Source organism: Piliocolobus tephrosceles, chromosome 1 (assembly GCF_002776525.5).
Source record: "Piliocolobus tephrosceles isolate RC106 chromosome 1, ASM277652v3, whole genome shotgun sequence".
Classification (NCBI taxonomy): Eukaryota; Metazoa; Chordata; class Mammalia; order Primates; family Cercopithecidae; genus Piliocolobus; species Piliocolobus tephrosceles.
The window spans coordinates 153,160,358-153,183,420 of NC_045434.1; positions in this window are offsets into that span (position 1 = coordinate 153,160,358).

A 23,063-nucleotide genomic window follows, 5' to 3' on the forward strand; every position below is an offset into this window, starting at 1 on the left:
TAGTTAGTTCAGTATATTAACTGGATTCCAGATCAAAGCACTGCACTCTTTAAAAAAATATAACATAAGCCACGGTTACTTATAACATACTATCAACAGTAGCAAGAAAGCAAAACAAAACAAAATACTACAAATGCAAAGGAAGAGGAATATATTACCTACAACTAGAAAAAAACCAGCGATTGGAAACAGACTCAGGGATAACAGAAATGTCAGAATTAGCAGACAATGACTTTAAAAGAGCTATTACAAATAATTTAAGGAATTAAAAGAAAAAAAAGAACAAAACAAGAGGTAGTAAATTTCAGAAAAGAAATTGATGTTATGAAAAATGAAAGTTCTAGAATTGAAGATTTCAATATTTAAAATAAATTAAAGAGATTTGCTTTATAGCAGACTGTGTAATGTTAAAAAAGTCAGTAAACTTGAAGATAATAAAATATAAACTATCTAAAATTAAGCACAGAGAGAAAAAAATGCTGAGAAAAGATTAACAAAGCAAGCTCAAGCAGTTTAACAAGCAGGGAATTTTATTTCGGAAGAGACATATTGTGGAGTAGAAATTTTGAAAAAATAATGTCCAGTAGCACATTTTAATGAGGGATATCAAGGTACAGATACAAGCAGGTTACTGAATTCTGAGTACAATAAATAGAAAGAACACCATACCTAGGTAAATCATAGTAGAATTGCTAAAAAACGATGATGAAGATATAATTTTTAATCATTTAGCAGAAAATATATATTACATAAAGGAAAACAAAAATAACATTGACTGCTGAATTCAAGCCAGAAACAATTTAAGGAAGAAAAAAATGGAATGTCATCTTTAAATTGCTAAGAGAGGAAAAAAATAACTACTGACCAAGAGTAAAATGCCCTCTGCATGTGTTTTTAAAAAATGAAGACCAATAAGTAATTTCTCAGAGAAAAGGAAACTGATGAATTTGTTGTTGTTGTTGCAGCAGACCTCTACTACAAGACATGTTAAAAATTCTTTAGTCAGAGGAAAAATGACATTAGAAGAAAACTTGGGATACACACAAATTATTTTTTTTATTTTAAATAGTAAACATATGGATGAATATGAAACATTTTTTACTTTATAATTTGATTTACTTAAATGATAATTATCTGTATAAAGAAAAATAATACTAATTTAGTGTGGGGATTGTAACACATGTCGAATAAACTATATGACACCAATAACAAAGATGGGAGGAATACAAACAAAATTATACTGTTGTGGCCAAGTGCAGTGGCTCACACCTGTAATCCCAGCACTTTGGGAGGCTGAGGTGGGTGGATCACCTGCGGTCAGGAGTTCGTGACCAGCCTGGCTAACATGATGAAGCCCTATCTCTACTAAATACACAAAAATTAGCTGGGCGTGGCAGCTCACACCTGTAGTTCCAGCTACTCAGGAGGCTGAGGTAAGAGCATTGCTTGAACCTGGGAGAAGGAGGTTGCAGTGAGCCAAGAACATGCCACTGCTCTCCAGCCCGGGTGACAGAACGAGACTCTGTCTCAAAAAATAAATAAATAAATAAATAAATAATACAAATAAAAATAAAAAAGAAGTATACTGTTGCAATGCCTTGCATAATATATTAGGAAATATAGTATTAATTTATGGTGGACCGTGATAAATTGAGGATTCATATAAAATCACTAAATCAACCAATAAAATATAATAAATAAAAATATAGAGATACATTTGATAAGCCAGTAGTTGAAATAAAATTGAAAACTGAAAAAATTCAATTAAACAATAAAGGTATAAAAAAAGAAAAAAAGAAACAAAACCATATCAGATCATAAGAAAACAAAGAGAAAATGGTACTTCTAAATCTAATCAGATAAATAATTACAATAGGCCAGGCGTGGTGGTTCACGCCTGTAATCCCAGCACTTTGGGAGGCCGAGGAGGGCAGATCACAAGGTCAGGAGATCGAGACCATCCTGGCTAACATAGTGAAACCCCGTCTCTACTAAAAATACAAAAACTTAGCCAGGCTTGGTGGCAGGTACCTGTAGTCCCAGCTACTTGAGAGGCTGAGGCAGGAGAATGGCGTGAACCTGGGAGGTGGAGCTTGCAGTGAGTCCAGATAGCGCCACTGCACTCCAGCCTGGGCGACAGAGCGAGACTCCGTCTCAAAAAAAAAAAAAAAAAATTATACTAAATGTAAGTAAACTAAACACTTCAATTAAAAATGCAGAGATTGTCAGGCTGTATTTTGAAAAGCAATACTTAACTAGATACTATTTTAAAGAGACACACTACACACTTCAAATTTAAGCTCATGTTTTAAGTCAAGGTTCTCCAGAGAACCAGAACCAATAGGCTAGATAGATATATAGATATAAATATAGACATAGAAAAGAGATTTGTTATGAGGAATTCACTTACCCAATTATGGGGGTTGAGAAGTTCAACGAACTGCCATCTGCAAATTAGAGACTCAGGAAAGCCAAGGGTGTAATTCCGGTTCAAGTCTGAAGGCCTGGGAATCAGGGGAGCTGATGGTGTCAATCCTAGTCCAAGTGCAGAAGACCAGTATCTCAGTTAAAGCAAGCAGACAGGAAGCAAAAAGGGGCACACGCATCCTTCTTTCTTCCTTCCTTTGGTCTTTTTGTTATATTGAGGCCTTTAATAATGGATTGGATGATGCCCATTCACATTATAGAAGGCAATCTACTTTACTGAATCCCTGATTTAAATTACTCTCATCTAGAAACATCCTCACAGACACACCCAGAAATTATGTATAGTCTGATCATCTTTTTTTTTTTTTTTTTTTTTTTGAGACGGAGTCTTGTTCTGCCGCCCAGGCTGGAGTGCAGTGGCCGGATCTCAGCTCACTGCAAGCTCTGCCTCCCGGGTTCATGCCATTCTCCTGTCTCAGCCTCCCGAGTAGCTGGGACTACAGGCGCCCGCCTCGTCGCCCGGCTAGTTTTTTGTATTTTCTATTAGAGACGGGGTTTCACCGTATTAGCCAGGATGGTCTCGATCTCCTGACCTCGTGATCCGCCCGTCTCGGCCTCCCAAAGTGCTGGGATTACAGGCTTGAGCCACCGCGCCCGGCCTATAGTCTGATCATCTAATGGTGCAGTAAAGTTGATACAAAATTTATCTTCACAGCACACTTAAAAGTATGAGTTATATTTAAAGATACAGTTTAATCATAAGTACTTTAAATGTAAGTATGAAAGTAAAAGAATAATAAAAGTATATACATGCTGAAAGTCAGAATAAAAAAGGTAAAGTGGCTCTATTATTATCAGCAAAAAATAGACATCACAATATCACCAGAATTTAAGAGAGATATTTAGTAATGATAACAGGGTTAATTCATTAAGAAGACAAAAATCCAGCCTGAGCAACCTAGCAAGACCCTGTCTGTAAAAAAGTACTAAAAAAATTCTGGGTGTGGTGGTACATTCCTGTAGTCCCAGCTACTCAGGAGGCTGAGGTAGGAGTATTTCTTGAATCCATGAGTTCAAGGTTGGAATGACCTTTGATAATGTCATTGCACTCCATTTGGGGTGACAGAGTGAGACTGTTTCTGAAAAAAAAATCTAAATGTGTACACATCTGATAATAGAACAAAATACAGGCACCCAATACTGACAGAACTAAAGAAATAAAATGTCAAATTCAAAATTATAGTTGGAACTTTTTTGCTGTTTTCTCAATTGTTAGAGAAAAGTTGTCATAATTCAGTAAAAATATAGAAAAATTGAGAAACCACCACTGACCAACTCACGATAACTGACATTTACAGAGCACTTCACAACTGTAGAGTATGCATTTATTCAATTACACATGACACATCCATCAAGGATATTGTCTAATATAATGCATCATAAAATAAGTTTCAATAATTTTTTAAAATTAAATGATACAAAGTATTTTTTCTAGCCACAAAAAATTAAATTAGAAATCAATGATGAAATGACATGTGAAAATTTCTCGTGGGTCAAAGGATAAATCTGAAAGGAAATTAGAAAACATTTTGTATTAAATAAAAATAAAGACAAATCCTGTCAAGATTTCTGGGAATAAGCTAAAGCTGAATATTTAGAGAGAAATTTACACCATCAAATGATTACAACAGAAAATAATAAAGGTGTCAAATCAGTAATTTAATTTCCATCTTTAAAAATTTTTATAAAAAGATGAGAAAACTAAATCCAAAGTAAGCAGAAGGAAGAAGATAATAAAGACAAAAGTGAAAATCATTAAAATAAAAAAAAAAAAAATCAGCATGAGGAAAATGTTTGGTTTATTGGTTCCTTGAAAACAAAATCAATAAAATTAATTTAAAAACTTGCTACACTGACTTCTAAAAAAACACAAATTACCAATATCAGGATTGAAAAACAGAAACTATCTCTAGTGCCTACGGTTGTTATTAAATATATAATAAGAAAACATTAAAGCTGGGCTCTGGCATGGCCTGTAGTCCCATCTACTTGGGAGGCTGAGGCAGGATTGTTCAAGCCCAGGATTTGAGACCAGCCTGGGCAACAAGGTAAGACCTCATTTAAAAAGAAAAAAAAGAGAAAATATACAGAAAACATTAAGAAAAATATATGCCAATATAGTCAACAATTTAGTTAAAATATAATAATTATTTGAAAGAATGAAATTTACCAAACTTAATTGAAAGAAAAACTGAAAATATGAATGGCTTAATACGTGATCAACTATACTTCTTATCAAAAATTTTCTCACAAAGAAAAGTTGAAATCCAGATGATTTCATGGGTGAATTCTATTATACACTTTAGGGAGAAATAATACCAATATTACTAAATGTTTTCAGAAAATAGAGGAGGAAATAATATGTTCCATTGCTTTTCATGAGGCTGAAAGACCCTCATATCAAAACCAGAAAATAATCTTACAAGAAAAATAAATTGGTGATTAATATTCCTTTTGAACATGCATGCAAAATATTTAATAAAATATTAGCATATTAAATACAACAACATATAAAAGGATAATGTATTGTGTCCAAGGAAATCCAGATTGGTTTATCATTGAAAAATCAATGTAATTCACCATATTAAATATGAATAAAAGGGAAAATCCATATAATTATGTCAATGGAGGCAGAAAAACATAATAAATCCTCTTTTACCACTTCTATTCAAGATTGAACTGATGATTATTATTGCCGCAACAAAGCAAGAAAAATAAATAAATAAAAGTCGTAAGTCCTATAGATTGTAAAGAAAGAAATACAACTCTTGAATAGAAGAGCATGATGGTGTCCATAAAAATCTCAGTGCATCTGCAAAAAATACTAAATCTAAGAAGTGAACTTAGCAATGTGATAAGATTCAATATTAATACAGAAATTCATAAAAACTTTATTAGCAGCATACAAATGGAAAATAAAATTTTAGAAAATATTATTTATAACAGCAAAAACAAAAATATGCTTTTAAATAAATTTACTAAAAGAATGCAAAACTTCTATTGACAACTGCTAAACATTGTGAGACAAATTTTTAAAAACCTATATAAATACACATGTTCATAGATCAAAAGATTCAATGTCAAAATGTAATTTTTAAATATTGATCCATTGATTCAATACAATCTCAATAAAATTCCCAGCAGACTTCTAAAAACATAAATTAACAAGCTAAATCTAAAGTCTAATTGGAAAATCAAAGGACTTAGAATACCAACAGTTTTTGAGAAAAGAGAAAAGAGAACTAAGAATTGTTCTATTTAATTTCAAGATATTTTGCAAAGTCATAGTAATCTAGACCGTTTGATATTAGCATAAAGATAAAAAATAGATCAATGAAAAAGAATAGTCTAGAGATATACACACATTTGTGTGGTCAACTCATTAAAAAAATTGTCAAAGCAATTTAATGTGGAAAGGAAAGTCTTTCGGCAAATTGTAATCAGACTACTGAGAAGACATAAATTAAATCTTTATGTTATTATAATTATTAATATTATTATTATCATTATTATTTTTGAGACGGAGTCTTGCTTGTCGCCCAGGCTGGGGTGCAGTGGCGCAGTCTCGGCTCACTGCAAGCTCCGTCTCCCGAGTTCACGCCATTCTCCTGCCTCAGCCTCCGGAGCAGCTGGGACTACAGGCGCCGGGCAGCACGCCCGGCTAATTTTTTGTATATTTAGTAGAGACGGGGTTTCACCATGTTAGCCAGGATGTTATTGATCTCCTGACCTCGTGATCCACTCGCCTCGGCCTCCGAAAGTGCTGGGATTACAGGTGTTAGCCACCGTACCTGGCACACCTTTACTTTATAGATCTGAGTATAGACCCCAAAACTGTAAATCTTTTAGGTGAAAATGTAAGAATGTTTTCATGACCTTGGGGTAAGTAAATAACTTTTAGATAAGGCACAGAAAGCAATAGCCATAAAAACTGATAACTTACATTTACTTAAAAATTAAAAAGTCTGCTTATCAAAAGGCAGTATCAAGAAAATGTGTAGGCAAATCATAGAGTAGCATATAACAGTAAGTACATATTTGGGCATACATGCACATACATTAGTTTCTTGGTTCCTTGAAAAAAAATCAATAAAATTAATTTAAAAACTTGCTACACTGACTTTTAAAGAAACCATGAATTACCAACATCAGGATTGAAAGACAAAAACTATCTCTAGTGCCTAGGGTTGTTATTAAATATATAATAAGAAAATATTAAATACACATACTTGCATCCAGAATATATAAAGAATCCCTACAAGTCACTAAAAAATAAAGTAACCCAACTTTTTAAAAAATGGTTTAAATCTGTAAACTTCTATCTCAAAAATGATATATGAACAGCCAATAAGTATATGAAAAGGAATTCATCATTTTTCACACATTAGAGTAATTAAAACATAGAAGACTGAAAACATTGTGAGAATCTGGAGCATCCAAGTGTCTCATATATTTCTGTTGTAAATAGAAAATAATATAATCATTTTGGGAAAATTACATACAACTACCCTATATCCCAGTAGTTCTATTCCTAAGTATTTATTTGAGAGAAATGAATATACGTGTCAACAAAAACACTTGTATAAGAATGCTCATAGCAGTTTTATTCATTACAGCCAAACCTGGAACCAGCCCAAATGCCTATCTACTTAAGAATGAATGCATAAAATGATAATATATTTATAATCTACTAGCCACCAACCTAAAAAATATGAACTACTTAAAATATGCATCACATGTTGTCCTGAGAGATGTTGTGCTAAAAGAAAATAGTCATACACAAAAGCATACACATTATTTCTTTGACACCTTTTATGTGAAGTTCTAGAACAGGAAAAACTAACTTATGGTGAAATAAATCAGAATATTGCTTGCTTTTGGAGACAGGAAAGTGTGAGTAGACTTGGATGATACACAAGGGAACTTCTTGGGGTGAGGATAATATCTGCATATTTTTAGGGGATGTAGATTGCCTGGATGATAGCATTTGTCAAAACTCACAAAACTGTAATGCAAGATCTGTGTGTTTCACTTTATGTCAATTGTATTTCAGTAAGATATTTTTAAAGAATGAACTTCAGAAAGATATTTGATAATGATGTGTCTTGTGACCAAAATTGAGATGGGTACACTATATTGCTATTGTCAGGTAGATTTGTAGCTAATTAAACTTCAACCATTGAATGATACACTGGGGTCTAACTGAAGTGAGGATAGGAATGATTTGCCCTGTAGTCCTGTTATAATTATTTTTTTCTCTCCTTATTTTAAGAGTGTTTTGAGTTAATATATGGAATGCTATTGCTTATTTGAGATACTTACAGCTGAGAAATTTGACTCGTGTATTGGATGATGCAATTGAAACAGAAAATGTTATTATGCAACTGCAACAGACACCATGAAATTTTAGAGACATATAGCCTTACATTTACAAGGGAAAATATTTACCCAAGTAAAAGTTAGTAGGATCATGTCTTCATGCTATTCATTTGATAAAAAATATTTAATTGTCTATGCATTAGTAGAAAACAAATCCTCCATAAGAAATGAGTAAATATCTGATCTGTGAGAAAAAAGAAAAATAGAAAGGACTCCTCACCATAAAGTGAGAACTTGGTAGTTGGAAGAGTTTTTGACGTGTTATGATTTTTGTACATTGAATGAGAGGTTGGACCAGGTGATGAGTGGGTTTCTTCAAATAGTATTTTTATTCTTCTGCGGTCCTGACATCTGTCTCAACTTTTTTTGTTTTTTTGAGACAGAGTTTTTCTGTTGTTGCCCAGGCTGGAGTGCAATAGCACAATCACGGCTCACTGCAACCTCTGCCTCCAGGTTCAAGTGTTTCTCCTGCCTCAGCCTCCCAAGTAGCTGCGACTATAAGCGTCCACCACCATGCCCTGCTAATTTTTATAGTTCTAGTGGAGATGGAGTTTTGTCATGTTGGCCAGGCTGGTCTCGAACTCCTGACCTCGTGATCCGCCCGCCTCGGCCCCCAAAAGTGCTGGGATTACAGGGAGTGCTGCCTTTCCCCGTCCACCATGTGAGGACACAGGCCTGCTCAGCCCTGTCTCAACTTTTGATGAGTATACACTGTGAATAACATAATCAAAGCCAAGAAAGCAATCGTACCTTTTCTCTTTATGAGTGTAATCTGTGGGTGGGCATGGTGGCTCACACCTGTAATCCCAGCACTTTGGGAGGCCGAGGCGGGCAGATCATGAGGTGAAGAGATCGAGACCATCCTGGCCAACATGGTGAAACCCCATCTCTACTAAAAATACAAAAGTTAGCTGGGCTAATGCTTTAGTAATTTAAATTACGTGCCTGTAATCCCAGCTACTTGGGAGGCTGAGGCAGGAGAATCACTTGAACCAGGGAGTCGGAGGTTGCAGTGAGCCGAGATCGTGCCACTGTACTCCAGCCTAGGCGACAGAGCGAGACTCCATCTCAAAAAAAAAAAAAAAAAAGAGTAAAATCTGCGACAATAATAACAATACTAATATTGAATTACACTAGATGTTGCTATACACAGTTGAATTAAATGGGAAGAATCAACCTATCAGTAGATGATATCAAATATTTATATGGAACAAAAGTACAAGAAAATGTGCATTTGTGAGGCTAGAGAGGAGAATAGAAAAGTGGTCCCTAAATTCTGCATGTTGGAGGGAAGAGAAGACAAAAACAGGTGTGGAAGTGTTGCCTTCTACCTTTGAAAGAGGCTAAGAATAAAATGCGCATTATATCTGCCAGATATCATTTGATGTTGATGCTACACCCACCTTTCAAAGTTCTCCCTTTTACTACAGTGGCTAAAAAAATGACATTTAAAATGACATTTAAAAAATAATGTTGGGGAACATATTTAATATTTGGGAGGTGGAGGAAAAAGAGAAAAGCCATAATTTTCCTATAGTACCAACGGGCAGACATGGAATAGAGAAATGGCAGATGTGAGATTTTTCTAGCAGGTTCCAGCTGTCCTCTTGAGAATGCCCCACCTAGACTTTTCAGGAAATTGAGATTATTGACAACACCCTTTCTGCAATCCATTCTCTTATGGACCTCCTGAAAAGATAGCAGTGGTTCTCATACCTTCACTCCTCCAGAGTTTCCAAAGGTTATGTAAGCCTCTAATTCCCTGTATTAAAAAGGATTTCATACCTTTCTTCATGCCTTTCTTTCAGCGGTGGCAGACCTCCTATATACCTGTACCAATAAAGGAAGCTTTCTCCGGACTCTAATTCCTTGCATTAGATCCCTTATCACTTGACATATTTAGTGCAGTTTTCTTACCAAACACAGACTACTTCAACCTAAGAGAATTAATGTAAGTTTTAGAGTTTTTGATAATTCAGGAATTTTATTTATTTTAAAAGCACCTATTATGTCAAACACTATGCTCTTGGGTATAACTGTGCACTCAGAGACGATGTGACTCATGTTCTCATTATATTTTCATTTAGTGGGAAAATCAGGCAGTTAAAACTGTCTCTAAGAGCATCTCAGGTGGTTCTAATGCACAGTGTTGAGAGCCACAACTGAATTTTATGTTTCTTCTAAAACTGCTTTGCATCTGAATTACTTATTTCTTTTGATGGCATATAATGTGGTCTGAATGATTGTGTTTCCCGCAAATCCCTATGTTGAGAACCTGATCACCAAAGTGATGATATTAAGAGGTGAAGCCTTGGGGAGATGACGAGGTCATGAGGCCAGAGCCTCCAGAGTGGGATTAGTGTCCTTATCAAAGAGACCCCAGAGAGCTGCCTTTCCCTTCCACCATGTGAGGACACAGTGAGAAGGCAAATTTGTTGGTTGGCTGAACACTGTGTGTTTTGGTCCTAAGTAAAACCTATTACTTATTTGTTCAATGACTGGACAATTTGAAGAGTAGGAAAGATATAGAGAGGATGTTTGGATGTTAGTAAATATGATGAGTTCAGAAGAATGCCAGCCACATTGAGTAAAACAGTAGAGATGGAGGCAAATACTATTTATGCTTGAAAGTGCATATGTCTCTTCTTCAACCTGGCCATTATTATTGGAAAATTGAGTTGATCTATTCAAGAGTTAAGCTGGATTTGGATTTTGTTTTTGCTATGGCTACCCTCACGGTACTATAAAATTCAAATTCCTCTGAGGCTCTGTCTTAATGTGTGTGCTCCACCCTGAACATTCTGCCATCCTGATTTGCCTATATTATAGAGGGGTCTCCTGTCACACTTTTGTCCTTTCTCAGTATCAGACTGCTATTGCTTGGTACTTGGTGCTTATGGGGCTGATGAGAAGGAGGTTCTTTGCTATCTAGTTCAGCTAAATGGAGGTAGGCTTTGTGTGCCTGGGCTTTGTGGTGGGATTTCCACAGTGTTCTTGCCCCTCTTCCACATGGTAGCCAAACTCTGCCTATTTTCTGTATGGGTCATGGGCAGGTGGAAGTTTTTTGCTCCTCTTCCAGTGGTAGGAAATCTTTAATAGTTTTATAGAATTTTAGATAGAAGACTCTTGCCTACTGCTTCTCCATGGGTAGAGGGTGCTTTCCACACTTCCTCCAGGAGCAATAAATCTTCACTCCTGTTGACAGGGTTTGTTGCCCCTTCTTTATTTAAGGCGTTTTCCCATTGAGAGAGGGATCTAAGCAGGGGATGGGGCTTAATGCCTTTCCTGCTGTGGCAGCAGTTCCCCTTCTAAACACCTGTACCCTGAAGGTAGCTCTCTCTGGACTACCTACCTTCTCCAAGTCTACAGTGAATATAAACTTCATTTGCCTCTAGGATTCCTAGTGGTCTATACTATAGTGCTAGCCCACATTTAACTTATCCATCCTTTCAAATTTTAGCTGATTCAAGCCAAAAGAACAAAGCGGAGGCATTCCATTACTCAACTTGAAACCATACTACAGAGCTACAATAACCAAAACAGCATGGTACTGGTACAAAAACAGACACATAGAAGAATGGAACAGAATGAAGAAGAGCCAGATATAAAACTGTACATCTACAACCATCTGATCTTCAACAAAACTAACAAAAATGAGTAATGGAGAAAGGACTCACTATTGAATAAATCGTGCTGACAACTGACTAGCTATATGGGGAAGATTGAAACTGAACCCCTTTCTTACACCATATACAAAAATCAACTCAACGTGGAGTAAAGAGTTAAATGTAAAAACCAAAACTACAACACCACCTAGGTAATACCATTGCCTGGAAGACAACCTAGGCAATACCATTTTGGACATAAGAATGAGCAAAGATTTCATGACAAAAATGCCAAAAACAATCCCAACAAAAACAAAAATGGACAAATGGGATCTAATTAAGCTTAAGAGCTTCTGCACAGCAAAAGAAACTATCAACAGAGTAAATAGATAGCCTAAAGAATGGGAGAAGATTTTTGAAAACTCTGCATTTGACAAAGATTTAATATCCAGCATCTATAAGGGACTTAAATTTATCAGAAAAAAACCCAGCCCTATTTAAAAGTGGGCAAAGTACATGACAGACACTTTTCAAAAGAAAACGTACAAATGGCCAAACAAGCATATGAAAACATCACCGATCATTAGAGAAATGCAAATCAAAACAATGAAATACCATTTCATACCAGTCAGAATGGCTATTATTAAAAAGTTAAAAAATAACAGATGCTGGAGAAGTTATGTAGAAAAGGGAGCATTTATACACTGTTGGTGGGAGTGTAAATAAGTTCACTCATTGTGGAAAGCAGTGTGGCGATTCCTCAAAGAGCTAAAAACAGAACTTCCATTTGACCCAACAATCTCATTACTAGGTATGTACCCAGAGGAATATATATCACTGTACCATATAGACACATGCATGCATATGTTCATTCACAATAGCAAAGACATGGAATCAACCTGAACACACATCATTGACAGATTAGATAAAGAAAATATGGTATATACACACCATGGAATACTATGCAGGCATAAAAAAGAATGAGAGAATGTCATTTGTGGGAAGATTGAGGCCATTATCCTTAGCAAACTAACATAGGAACAGAAAACCAAATACTATGTGTTCTCATTTATAAGTGGTAGCTAAATGATGACAACTCATGGACACAAAGAAGGGAACAATAGGCCCTGGGGTCTACTTGAGGGTGGAGAGTAGGATGAGGGAGAGGAGCAGAAAAAAAATGACTATTGGGTAGTACCTGGATGATGACATAATCTGTACAACAACCTCCAGTGACATGAGTTTATCTGTATAGCAAACCTGCATATATACCCCTGAACCTAAAATAAAGGCTTAGATAAGTTTCTATGGGTTAACTATTTTAAATCTTTCACTCTAAGTAAAATAATTTAAGTCAACTCTAAATAAAATTATGGAGATTGCTAAAAAAATTTCTGGCTGATTTCTTTCTACCTACTTGTATAGCTGCTACATAAGTCTTCTATTGTCTTCCACTGATGATCTAGGCCCAGTGTCCCATCTGTCCTTGGATTTCAGGCTGCTTGGTTTTCTTAAAATTCAGCTACCTTATGGGTTCAAGAAAAGGTGTGACTTAATTTTTTCTCTTGCTTTTTCTTGTTTTTAGCATAGAAGCAATGCTTTTTCCAGCTTTCTCCATTCTAGAGTAAAACCTATTCTGGCTTTAAAAAAATAACTTATCCAGGGTTAGAAATAATTTGTAGTGATAAAAGAAAAAATAATAATAATCTGTATGGTGGAAACCAGAGGCCCTAAGACTTATATAGAGGAAATTGACAAAGATCTTCCAGAATAATCACAATTAGTGAGAAAACAATGAAGAAAGGATTTGAGTTCATGTGGGAAAGAATATGTTAGTGGCAACCCTATGATACCCATGAACTATTTTCTTTCTCTATCAGGGACATCTAGGAAAGAACAAGATGTTCTGGTTAAAGTCTTTTTTAAACTACTAGCAGAAAGATACTACAGAAAGTCCTTAAATATGAAAAACTTTTAGCAGAGTACATCTGGTCTGTCTAGGTTGCAATTGTACATACCCCAAGAATTCATAGATATATGGGTCATAGCCCACTGGAAGATATCACATAAACTAGATAGTAAGTGAAGTATTATTGAAAATATAGACTAGTAGTGAGCATGTAGTATTTAGTTTTCAATAACACTTTCAATACCAAAATGGCTCCTTCTGTAACAAGCAATATTATGGATCTATTGCCTAGAACATAATATGTTTAATAAAAAAACTGAGCAGTTCCTAATGGAACTGTACTGATTGTTTCAAATCTTTCCAAAGGCAGTGAAACACATTGCCAATGTATTGCTATCACCCATATCTTTTTAATTACTAGCAAAGTTCAATGCTGAATAAAATATCTGATTCTTGCAAGTCAGATTTTACAGGCCAAACCATTTCTTTTAAATCTCAATAGGTATTTCTGATTTCAAAGTGCATACATGTTCTACTGTCCAGTAATGCCTGGCATGTAATCATTGAGTCAAAATTCAGAATTTATGTCATTTTACCACACAAATTCTTTAGTCATATTTAGGCAGTTTTCATTTGCTCCTCATTTTGAAATAGTACCACACACTTGATGGTATGATCTGTGGCTAAAATTCCTGCAGATTTAAGCTACTAATTTTTTGAAGCAGAAGGAGGGGCTACTCAGAGCAAGTCCTGATGACAAAACTAAAGCTGAATGAAAACTTGATTAATTAAGGTACAACTAAAATTAAGATATCTGTATATATTTTACATTACTTATGCTTTTAAATAGGACCATTTGTTTCACACATCCATTGATCTTGATTTCTTAGTTGCTCACTGTATTTAATATAATGACTTTGTCTTTAATAAGTATTTGGTTTTAATATTGGATACATATAGTTCTCTATTGTTAAAGAAATATTATTTTTGTTATTCTTTTTTGGGGGAAGATAGTCTTGCTCCTTTGCCCAGTCTGGAGTGCAGTGGTGAGATCTTGTTTCACTGCAACCTTTGCCTCCCAGATTCAAGCAATTCTCTTGCCTCAGCCTCCTGTGTCACTGGAATTACAGGTGTGCACCACCACGCCTGGCTAATTTTTGTGTTTTTAGTAGAGATGGGGTTTCCCCATGTTGGCCAGGCTGGTCTCGAGCTCCTAGCCTCAAATAATCTGCCCGCCTTGGCCTCCCAAAGTGTGGGGATTACAGACATGAGTCAAAGTGTCCAGCCTGTTATTCTTGAAGGATTTTATTTTTATGTTTTTCAAACCAACTACTTGAATTGATTACATATAAATTTGGAAAACTCTCTAAATTAAGCAAACTTCATGCTTTGTCTTAAGGTCCTTTATTTCCAAACAATCCCACACGGACACAGATACAGACATATGCATTTATTTTAGAAACCCTCATAACTTGACCCTTTGCAGCCCCTGGCCTCACATACAATTTTTTTTTAAACTGATAAAATAAATCAGGCCATCCAAATAGCCTCAAAAACAAATCAAACTGATAGATCCACTTGTATCGAACCTGTCTAGAAGAGCTTGAGAGTGCTGAGAGGAAAGAGATTTGGGAAAACAGAAATGCAGCCAGGATTGTGAATTTCAGTATTGTCTTCCTTCCCGGAGTGACTGTGCCTATGCTAAACAAGCATAGTAATGTTTTCTGCTTTCTTGCTCAGTGATAGGGCTTACCATGAGCACCCTAGGATGGCTTTTGAGCCGTTTGTTTACCCGAAAGATAATAATCAGCCAGTATTTTGACAATAGCTCTGGAAAACAACCAGTTTTTCTCTGAGTCAGAAGACCTTTTCAGTTGTCTTGAATAAAGTTCATATGAGAATCGTGTTTTATCCCTGATGCCTTTAATTGGTTTCTTATCAGATAATAGAAAGCTTGACACATTATATTTTTTAATTTCAGAAAGTTTTGCTCAGAGTCTTTAGATAAAAACTAATTAGGCCATTAGAAAGAAATTACTAAAACCCACTGTCTTTCTATAGAAAATATAAATAATTTGGAATCAGAAGACCAATTGTTTTCTATTTGTTATCTTTATGATCCCAAGTAAGTCTGCAAGCCCTTTAACTTCTCTGTCTTGCTTTTATTAATCTGTAAATGGGAAGAAAATACCTGATTTGCCTATTCCTTAGGGTTGTTGTGAATATCAAATTAAAGAACGTGCACTGATATGGTTTGGCTGTGTCACACCCAAATCTCATCTTGAACTGTAGCTCCCATAATCCTCACATGTCTTGGGAGGAACCTGGTGAGAGGTAATTGAATCATGGGGGTGGTTACCTCCATGCTGTTCTCATGATAGTGACTGAGTTCTCACAAGATCTCATGATGCACAAGGGGATTTTCACCCTCTTCCCTCTGCACTTCTCCTTCCTGCCACCATGTGAAGAAGGATGTATTTGCTTCCCCTTCTACCATGATTGTAAGTTTCCTCAGGCCTCCCCAGCATGCTGAACTGCGAGTCAATTAAACCTCTTTCCTTTATCAATTACTCAGTCTTGGATATGTCTTTATTAGCATGTGAGAACAGACTAATACATGCACAGAATTCCTGATAATGGAAACATGTATAAACATGTTCGATTCATCCACTTGAGTATTTACACTATCCCTTGATCCATCACTCATTTTTTGATGTGTTCCTAAATTACAGTTTTGCCCAATTAAATCATGTCTTCTCTTATAGTAAGGATGGAAAAGAGATTTCCTCTCATATATCAACATGGTGATAGTGGCTGCCTAACATACTACATTGAGTAGGATTCTGAAGAAGTTTTAGGTATAATAGGAATAAGTATTATTTATAACTTGTGTCATCTCCCATGGGGATCAGTATAGAAATACAAGTAGCCACAGCACACATTTGCAATAGTTTCTTTAAAGGTTGAGGTAGTTATTCCAATAAATCTAGATACCATTTGCCAACTAAGGACCAACATTAACACAGAAGCATAAAAGATTTACATGACTTAGTATCAATGTCTACCACCTGGCCAAGACAAACCTGACAGTCTTTTTGAGGATAATTAATAATACAACCTCAATGCAACCTCTTTTTATGAACTTAATAAGCCTATTTTTAAATTTTGAAACAGAAAAGGGAAGTTGAATACTAGAGTGATGTAGCTGTGATGCTTTAAAATGCAAGGTGAACTTGGGTCCTCTTACCAGCAAGGTAAGCATCCTCCATTTTGCTTCACTCAAAGAGAGAAACTTTCCATGATGAGGAACTGTCCTTTAGTAAAGGGATATGAATAGATAATGTGCATCTCCCTGTGAGAACCCCCTAATGTGTTGTCGGGGACCATGAAGAACAAATTCATATCATTGCCTTTTTTTTTTTTTTTTTTTACAATTTCAAATTATTGTTATTGTATGGCAAGAAAACCAACCCCAGATGCTGTCTGCCAATGTAATCTGAGGAAAAAGTATGTACAGTTTTGACAATTAGCTCTTAAAATGAGCTATTAAAAAGTGGTACATGTTAATATATAGACACATACTCTGTGGACTCTACCTCATAGATACAGACTGACTCCAAAAGGTATGATTAATACATTTTCCTTGCAAACATTGAATCATTCATCCATTTATTTATTCAACAGATAATATTTGAGCATTGACTGTGTGCCAAGCATTGTGCTGGATAATAGTAGTACAAGGGTGAATAGGACAAGCATGTTTCCTTATCTTTATGGTACTTACCTCCTAACAGAGAAACAATCAGTCAGGTAATTACATATGTGGGACCTGCTACCAAGAACACAGTACTGTATTCTAAGAAGATCATAATAGAAAACCTTAATTCTGTGAGAATAAGAGAAGTTAAAGCTTAAAAGGTTCTAGTGACTAACAGGGTGTAGATATAGAAATATTCTCTAGATGAAAGATCAGAAAGTGAAATGGTTAACGTAGCTAACAGCCAGCCTTGATTTAAAAAACATAGACAGGTGAATATGTTACTTAGAATTTGAATCACTTAAAGTGATAACCGTATATTTTTGATGCTGGTATTTTCTTAATTTTCACCCACAACTAGGAAATTTTGAGTGTCTGCTTTCTAGATTGACTTCAGAAGCATAATCCTTTTGTCGGGATTCTCCCTTCCCATTGTGCCCCCACCCCTTTCGAACATGAGTCATCAAAACCTCATCTATAACGAGAATCTGAAACAGGCTTTTCACACTCCTATAGAACAATGTCAGCTGCCCAGAAATCTATCCACATATCCTTAAAATGCATACACATCATCAAAGAGAATTTAAAAACTTTTACTAGGGCAGCCTACATCCAAGGACTGGTTGACGTGGTAATAAAAAGACTTCAAGTCGACACAACTCTAAATGGGTTTTAGAGTTCCTTATAGGGTTAACTGAGATCTTCAGTGAGTTTGCCTCACAGCCCAACTTCTCCTTCTGTTCAATCCTGTTTCCTTCTCTTCCCTTCCTGAAGTGGTGAATCTAAGCACTGCTAAATCAAGCTCTTGCAAGGTAATCTCTGTGCTATAGACTGAAATATGTCTTCCCCAGATTCATTCATTGAAGGCCTAACCCTGAACATGAATACATTTGGAGATAGATTAAAGTTAAATGAGATTATAAAGGTGATATCCTAATCTGATAGGACTAGTGACCTTATAAAAAGAGTAAGAAAAAGATTCTCTCTCCCTATCTCTCTCTCTCTCTGCATGTGGAAAGACAGACGAAAAGCAACAAGAACAAGCCAGAAAAAGAATTATCAGAACTTGGCCATACTAGCATCCTGATCTGAGACTTCGAGACTCCAAAATCATGAGAAAATAAATTTTTGTTGTTTAAGCCACCCAGTCAATGGTGTTTACCTACGGCAGCCCAAGCTAATACATTTCACCTCAACATCTACTCCCCAGGAAACCCAACATGTGGCAGTCACTCTGTCACCACTGACCATAAGACTAGGATACAATCACATATAGTCACTATTGCCTATACGTCTAGGGTTATTTCTTGGACTCCAATGAAAATGATAGAACCCATTGAAACACATGGATTATATACATAGAGATTCCAATATGTTTAAGTACTTTCTGAGTTAAAACTTGAGCTTTTTATTGAGAAAGCATCTTCTCAACCTGAATTACTCCAACAAGATAACTGCCTGGTGAGCACAAGGCTATTCATCATATTCATGACATGGAGAGATGGTGCTGCTGGTCCCTGAGTTTCTGGCAGGTGGAAATGGGGAGATTGTCATTTCCAGTACATCATGTCCCCAGTGGTGCTGAGTCACTTGAAATTCCAAACAGCTGCATTGTCTCCTCTAAGGTTTCTCACCATCAGAATGCAAGAAACTGCAGAGCTCTGATACAGGCAATAAGGAGAACCCACTGAGCCAAGAAAACAACAAATAGCTTTGTAGAAGCTTCTGGAAATTTAGCATTTCCAGTGAAAGCCTTGTCTGCTCTGAGAACTGTCCTTCATTCCAAAATATTAGAGATGGGTAAGGTATCTATGGGAAAATAATAAAACCTGAACCTTGTCTTGTAATCACTGCTTCCTCACTGAGATTTCTGAAGCAGATTTACACAAGGACCAATATCACAAAGAGAAATAAAGTACTACTTCACCATTAAAGCTGGGCTAGCACCTCACACCACAATAAGGACTCTCTGGTGTTGGTAGATTAAATTGACCCAGTTGACACTGGAAGCTGAAGAAGTATCTCTTTCTCCATTCCAAACCCAAACACAGATTTTTACATTGAAGTTCCTTTAGTTAGAAGCAAGAGGGAAAAAAAATTAAGAGCCATCTGATGGAGCCTGAGCACACTTCCGATCATATTGCTCTCTCTATCTGGAAAGGCTTCTTTAACCAATGCTCCACCCTACAGCCTCCAGAAACCTCCACTTGCCATTTAAGACTCTCCTGAGTGAAGAGTTTCTGATTTCCACAGGCAGAATAAGTTACTTCTTACTTTGTGCCTTCCACCCTACGTATGTCCTTACTGCATGTTTCAGCCTCTTTAAAATTACTTATTGGATTATTTTAGTCACTGAAGAGTCAGTTTCTTAGAGGCAGGGACCATGTCTTACTATGTCAGATTAGTCTAACATAGGACCTGACAAAGTACTGTATATCCAGGTACCTGAAATCACATGTCATCTAGCCCAAACCTTTCTTTCCAACCTCAAATCCAACTAAGCCCATCAGTCCTTCACTTACCCACATTGCCCTGCTTTATCCACAACACAAGACTCTGACCTGCAAACATGATGTATGTAGCCATATCCTCAAGCTTTCACTTATATAATTCCCTATGCCCAAAATGTTCTCCGATCATGTCAAACTGTAAAATATCATCATCTACCTCCAAAATCTTTATTAAATACCTTTTTTGTTTCTTTCTTTTTTTTTTTTTTTTAGACAGAGTCTCACCCGGTCACTCATGCTGGAGTACAATGGCACAATCTTGGCTCACTGCAACCTCCACCTCCCCAGTTCAAGAAATTCTCCTGCCTCAGCCTCCTGAGTAGCTGGGATTACAAGCGCACACCACCACGCCTGGCTAATTTTTTGTATCTTTAGTAGAGATGGGGTTTCACCATGTTGGCCAGGCCGGTCTCGAACTCCTGACCTCATGATCCACCCACCTCAGCCTCCCAAAGTGCTTGGATTAGAGGCATGAGCCACTGCTTCTGGCCTTAAATACCAATTTCTTCACATAGTCTCCTCATTGCTTTCACATTATCACGATTATTTCACATTGACCCCTTTTTTCCATAGGCATCATATTTGTCTGTTATGTTCATACAATACAATGGAGCGGTTCTCAGGAATAAAAAAAATGACTTGTCAATACTTGCACCAACATAGATTAACCTCAAAATTATACTGAATGTAAGAAGCCAAGCACAAATGAGTGCCTCTCATATAAATCCATTTAAATAAAATTCTAAATACTGGAAACTAACATGTAGTGACAGAAGACAAGTCAGTGTTTACCTGTGGCATAAGAAAACTTTCAGAGTGATAGAAAATACTTGTTTTCTTGATCATGATGAAAGTTTCATGGGTCTATGAATATGTAAAAATGCATCAACCTGTGCATTTTACATATGTACAATTGATTGTACTTTCAATGTGCTTCAGTAAAGTAGGAGGAGAAACCCTCAGTGTTTCCCTATCGCCAAAGAGTAAGATAAAATCTGAGTCACAGGATATCTGATATCACTTTGGCTTCCTTGCCAGCCACTTTCCACATATATTTTGCTAGTAGGACTGAACTGCAGCTAATCCCTTAAACACTTCTTTTCTTTGTCACATGTTGGTCACATGCTTTGTGGTATAGAATGAATCCTCTCCAGAAAGCTCACCCTTTCTCCTGTCCACCCAGAAAAAACTATTTATCTCTCAAAATTCAGCTCAGTGACTGGTATATACAGTAGTTACTTAGCAATGGCCCAGTGCGTGATTTCACTAAGGTATCAACTCCTCTAGGAAGCCTACTTTGACCCTTTACACATATCTCCTGGAATTAGTCTTTCAGCAATTCATTAGTCCCACATCTTTTTTTAATGTCTTTATTTTATTTTATTTTACTTTAAATTCTGGCCTACATGTGCAGAATGTGCAGGTTTGTTACATAGGTATACATGTGCCATGGTGGTTTGCTGCACCTATCAATCCATCTTCTAGGTTTTAAGCTCCACATGCATTAGGTATTTGTCCTAATGCTCTCCCGCCCCTTGCCCCCCACTCCCTGACAGGCCCTAGTGTGTGATGCTCCCCTCCCCGTGTCCATGTGTTCTCATTGTTCAGTGTCCACTTATGAATGAGAACATGGAGTGTTTGGTTCTCTGTTCCTGTGTTAGCTTGCTGAGAATGATGGTTTCCAGCTTCATCCATGTCCCTGCAAAGGACATGAACTTATTCTTTTTTATGGCTACATAGTATTACATGGTATATATGTGCCACATTTTCTTTATCCAGTCTATCATTGATGGGCATTTGGGTTGGTTGTAAGTCTGCTATTGTAAATAGTGCTGCAATAAACATATTTGTGCATGAATCTTTACAGTGGAATGATTTCTAATCCTTTGGGTATATCCAGTAATGGGATTGCTAGGTCAAATGGTATTTCTGTTCTAGATCCTTAGAGAATCACCCACTGTCTTCCACAATGGTTGAACTAATTTACACTCCCACCAACAGTGTAAAAGCATTCCTATTTCTCCACAGCCTCGCCAGCATCTGTTGTTTCCTGACTTTCTAATAATCACCATTTTAACTAGCATGCGATGATATCTCAATGTGATTTTGATTGCATTTCTCTAATGACCAGTTGATGAGATTTTTTTCCTGTTTATTGGCTGCATAAATGTCTTCTTTTGAGAAGTGTCTGCTCATATCCTTCACCCACTTTTTGATGGGCTTGTATGTTTTTGTCTTGTAAATTTGTTTAAGTTCCTTGTAGAATCTGGGTATTAGACCTTTGTCAGATGTATAGATTGCAAAAATTTTCTCCCATTCCGTAGGTTGCCTGTTTACTCTAATGATAGTTTATTTTGCTGTGAAGAAGCTCTTTAATTTAATTAGATCCCATTTGTCAATTTTGGCTTTTGTTGCAATTTCTTTTGGTGTTTTCGTCATGAAGTCTTTACCCATGCCTATGTCCTGAATGCTATTGTCTAGGTTTTCTTCTGGTGTTTTTACAGTTTTAGGTTTTACATTTAAGTCTTTAATCCATTTTGAGTTAATTTTTGTGTAAGGTATAAGGGGTCCAGTTTCAGTTTTTGGCATATGGGTAGCCGGTTTTCCCAGCACCATTTATTAAATAGGGATTCCTTTCCCCATTGCTTGTTTTTGTCATGTTTGTCAAAGATCAGATGGTTGTAGGTGTCTGGTGTTATTTCTGAGGTCTCTGTTCTGTTCCATTTGTCTATATATCTGTTTTGGTACCAGCACCATGCTGTTTTGGTTACTGTAGTTTGTAGTATAGTTCGAAGTCAGGTAGCATGATGCCTCCAGCTTTGTTCTTTTTTTCTTAGGATTGTCTTGGCTATATGGGCTCTTTTTTGGTTCTATATGAAATTTAATGTAGTTTTGTCTAATTCTGCGAAGAAAGTCAATGGTAACTTGATGGGGATAGCATTAAATCTATAAATTACTTTGGGCAGTATGACCATTTTCACGATATTGATTCTTCCTATCCATAAGCATGGACGTTTTTTTTTTCCATTTGTTTGTGTCCTGTCATATTTATTGAGCAGTGGTTTGTAGTTCCTGAAGAGGTCCTTCATGTCCCTTGTAAGTTGTATTCCTAAGTATTTTATTCTCTTTGTAGCAATTGTAAATGGGAGTTCACTCATGATTTGGCTCACTACTTGTCTACTATTGTTGTATAAGAATACTTGTGATTTTTGCACATTGATTCTGTATCCTGATACTCTACTGAAGTTGTTTATCAGCTTAAGGAGTTTTTGGGCTGAGATGATGGGGTTTTTTAAATATACAGTCATGTCATTTGCAAACAGAGCAATTTGGCTTCCTGTCTTCCTATTTTAATACCTTTATTTCTTTCTCTTGCCTAATTGCCCTGTCCAGAACTTCCAATTCTGTGTTGGTTG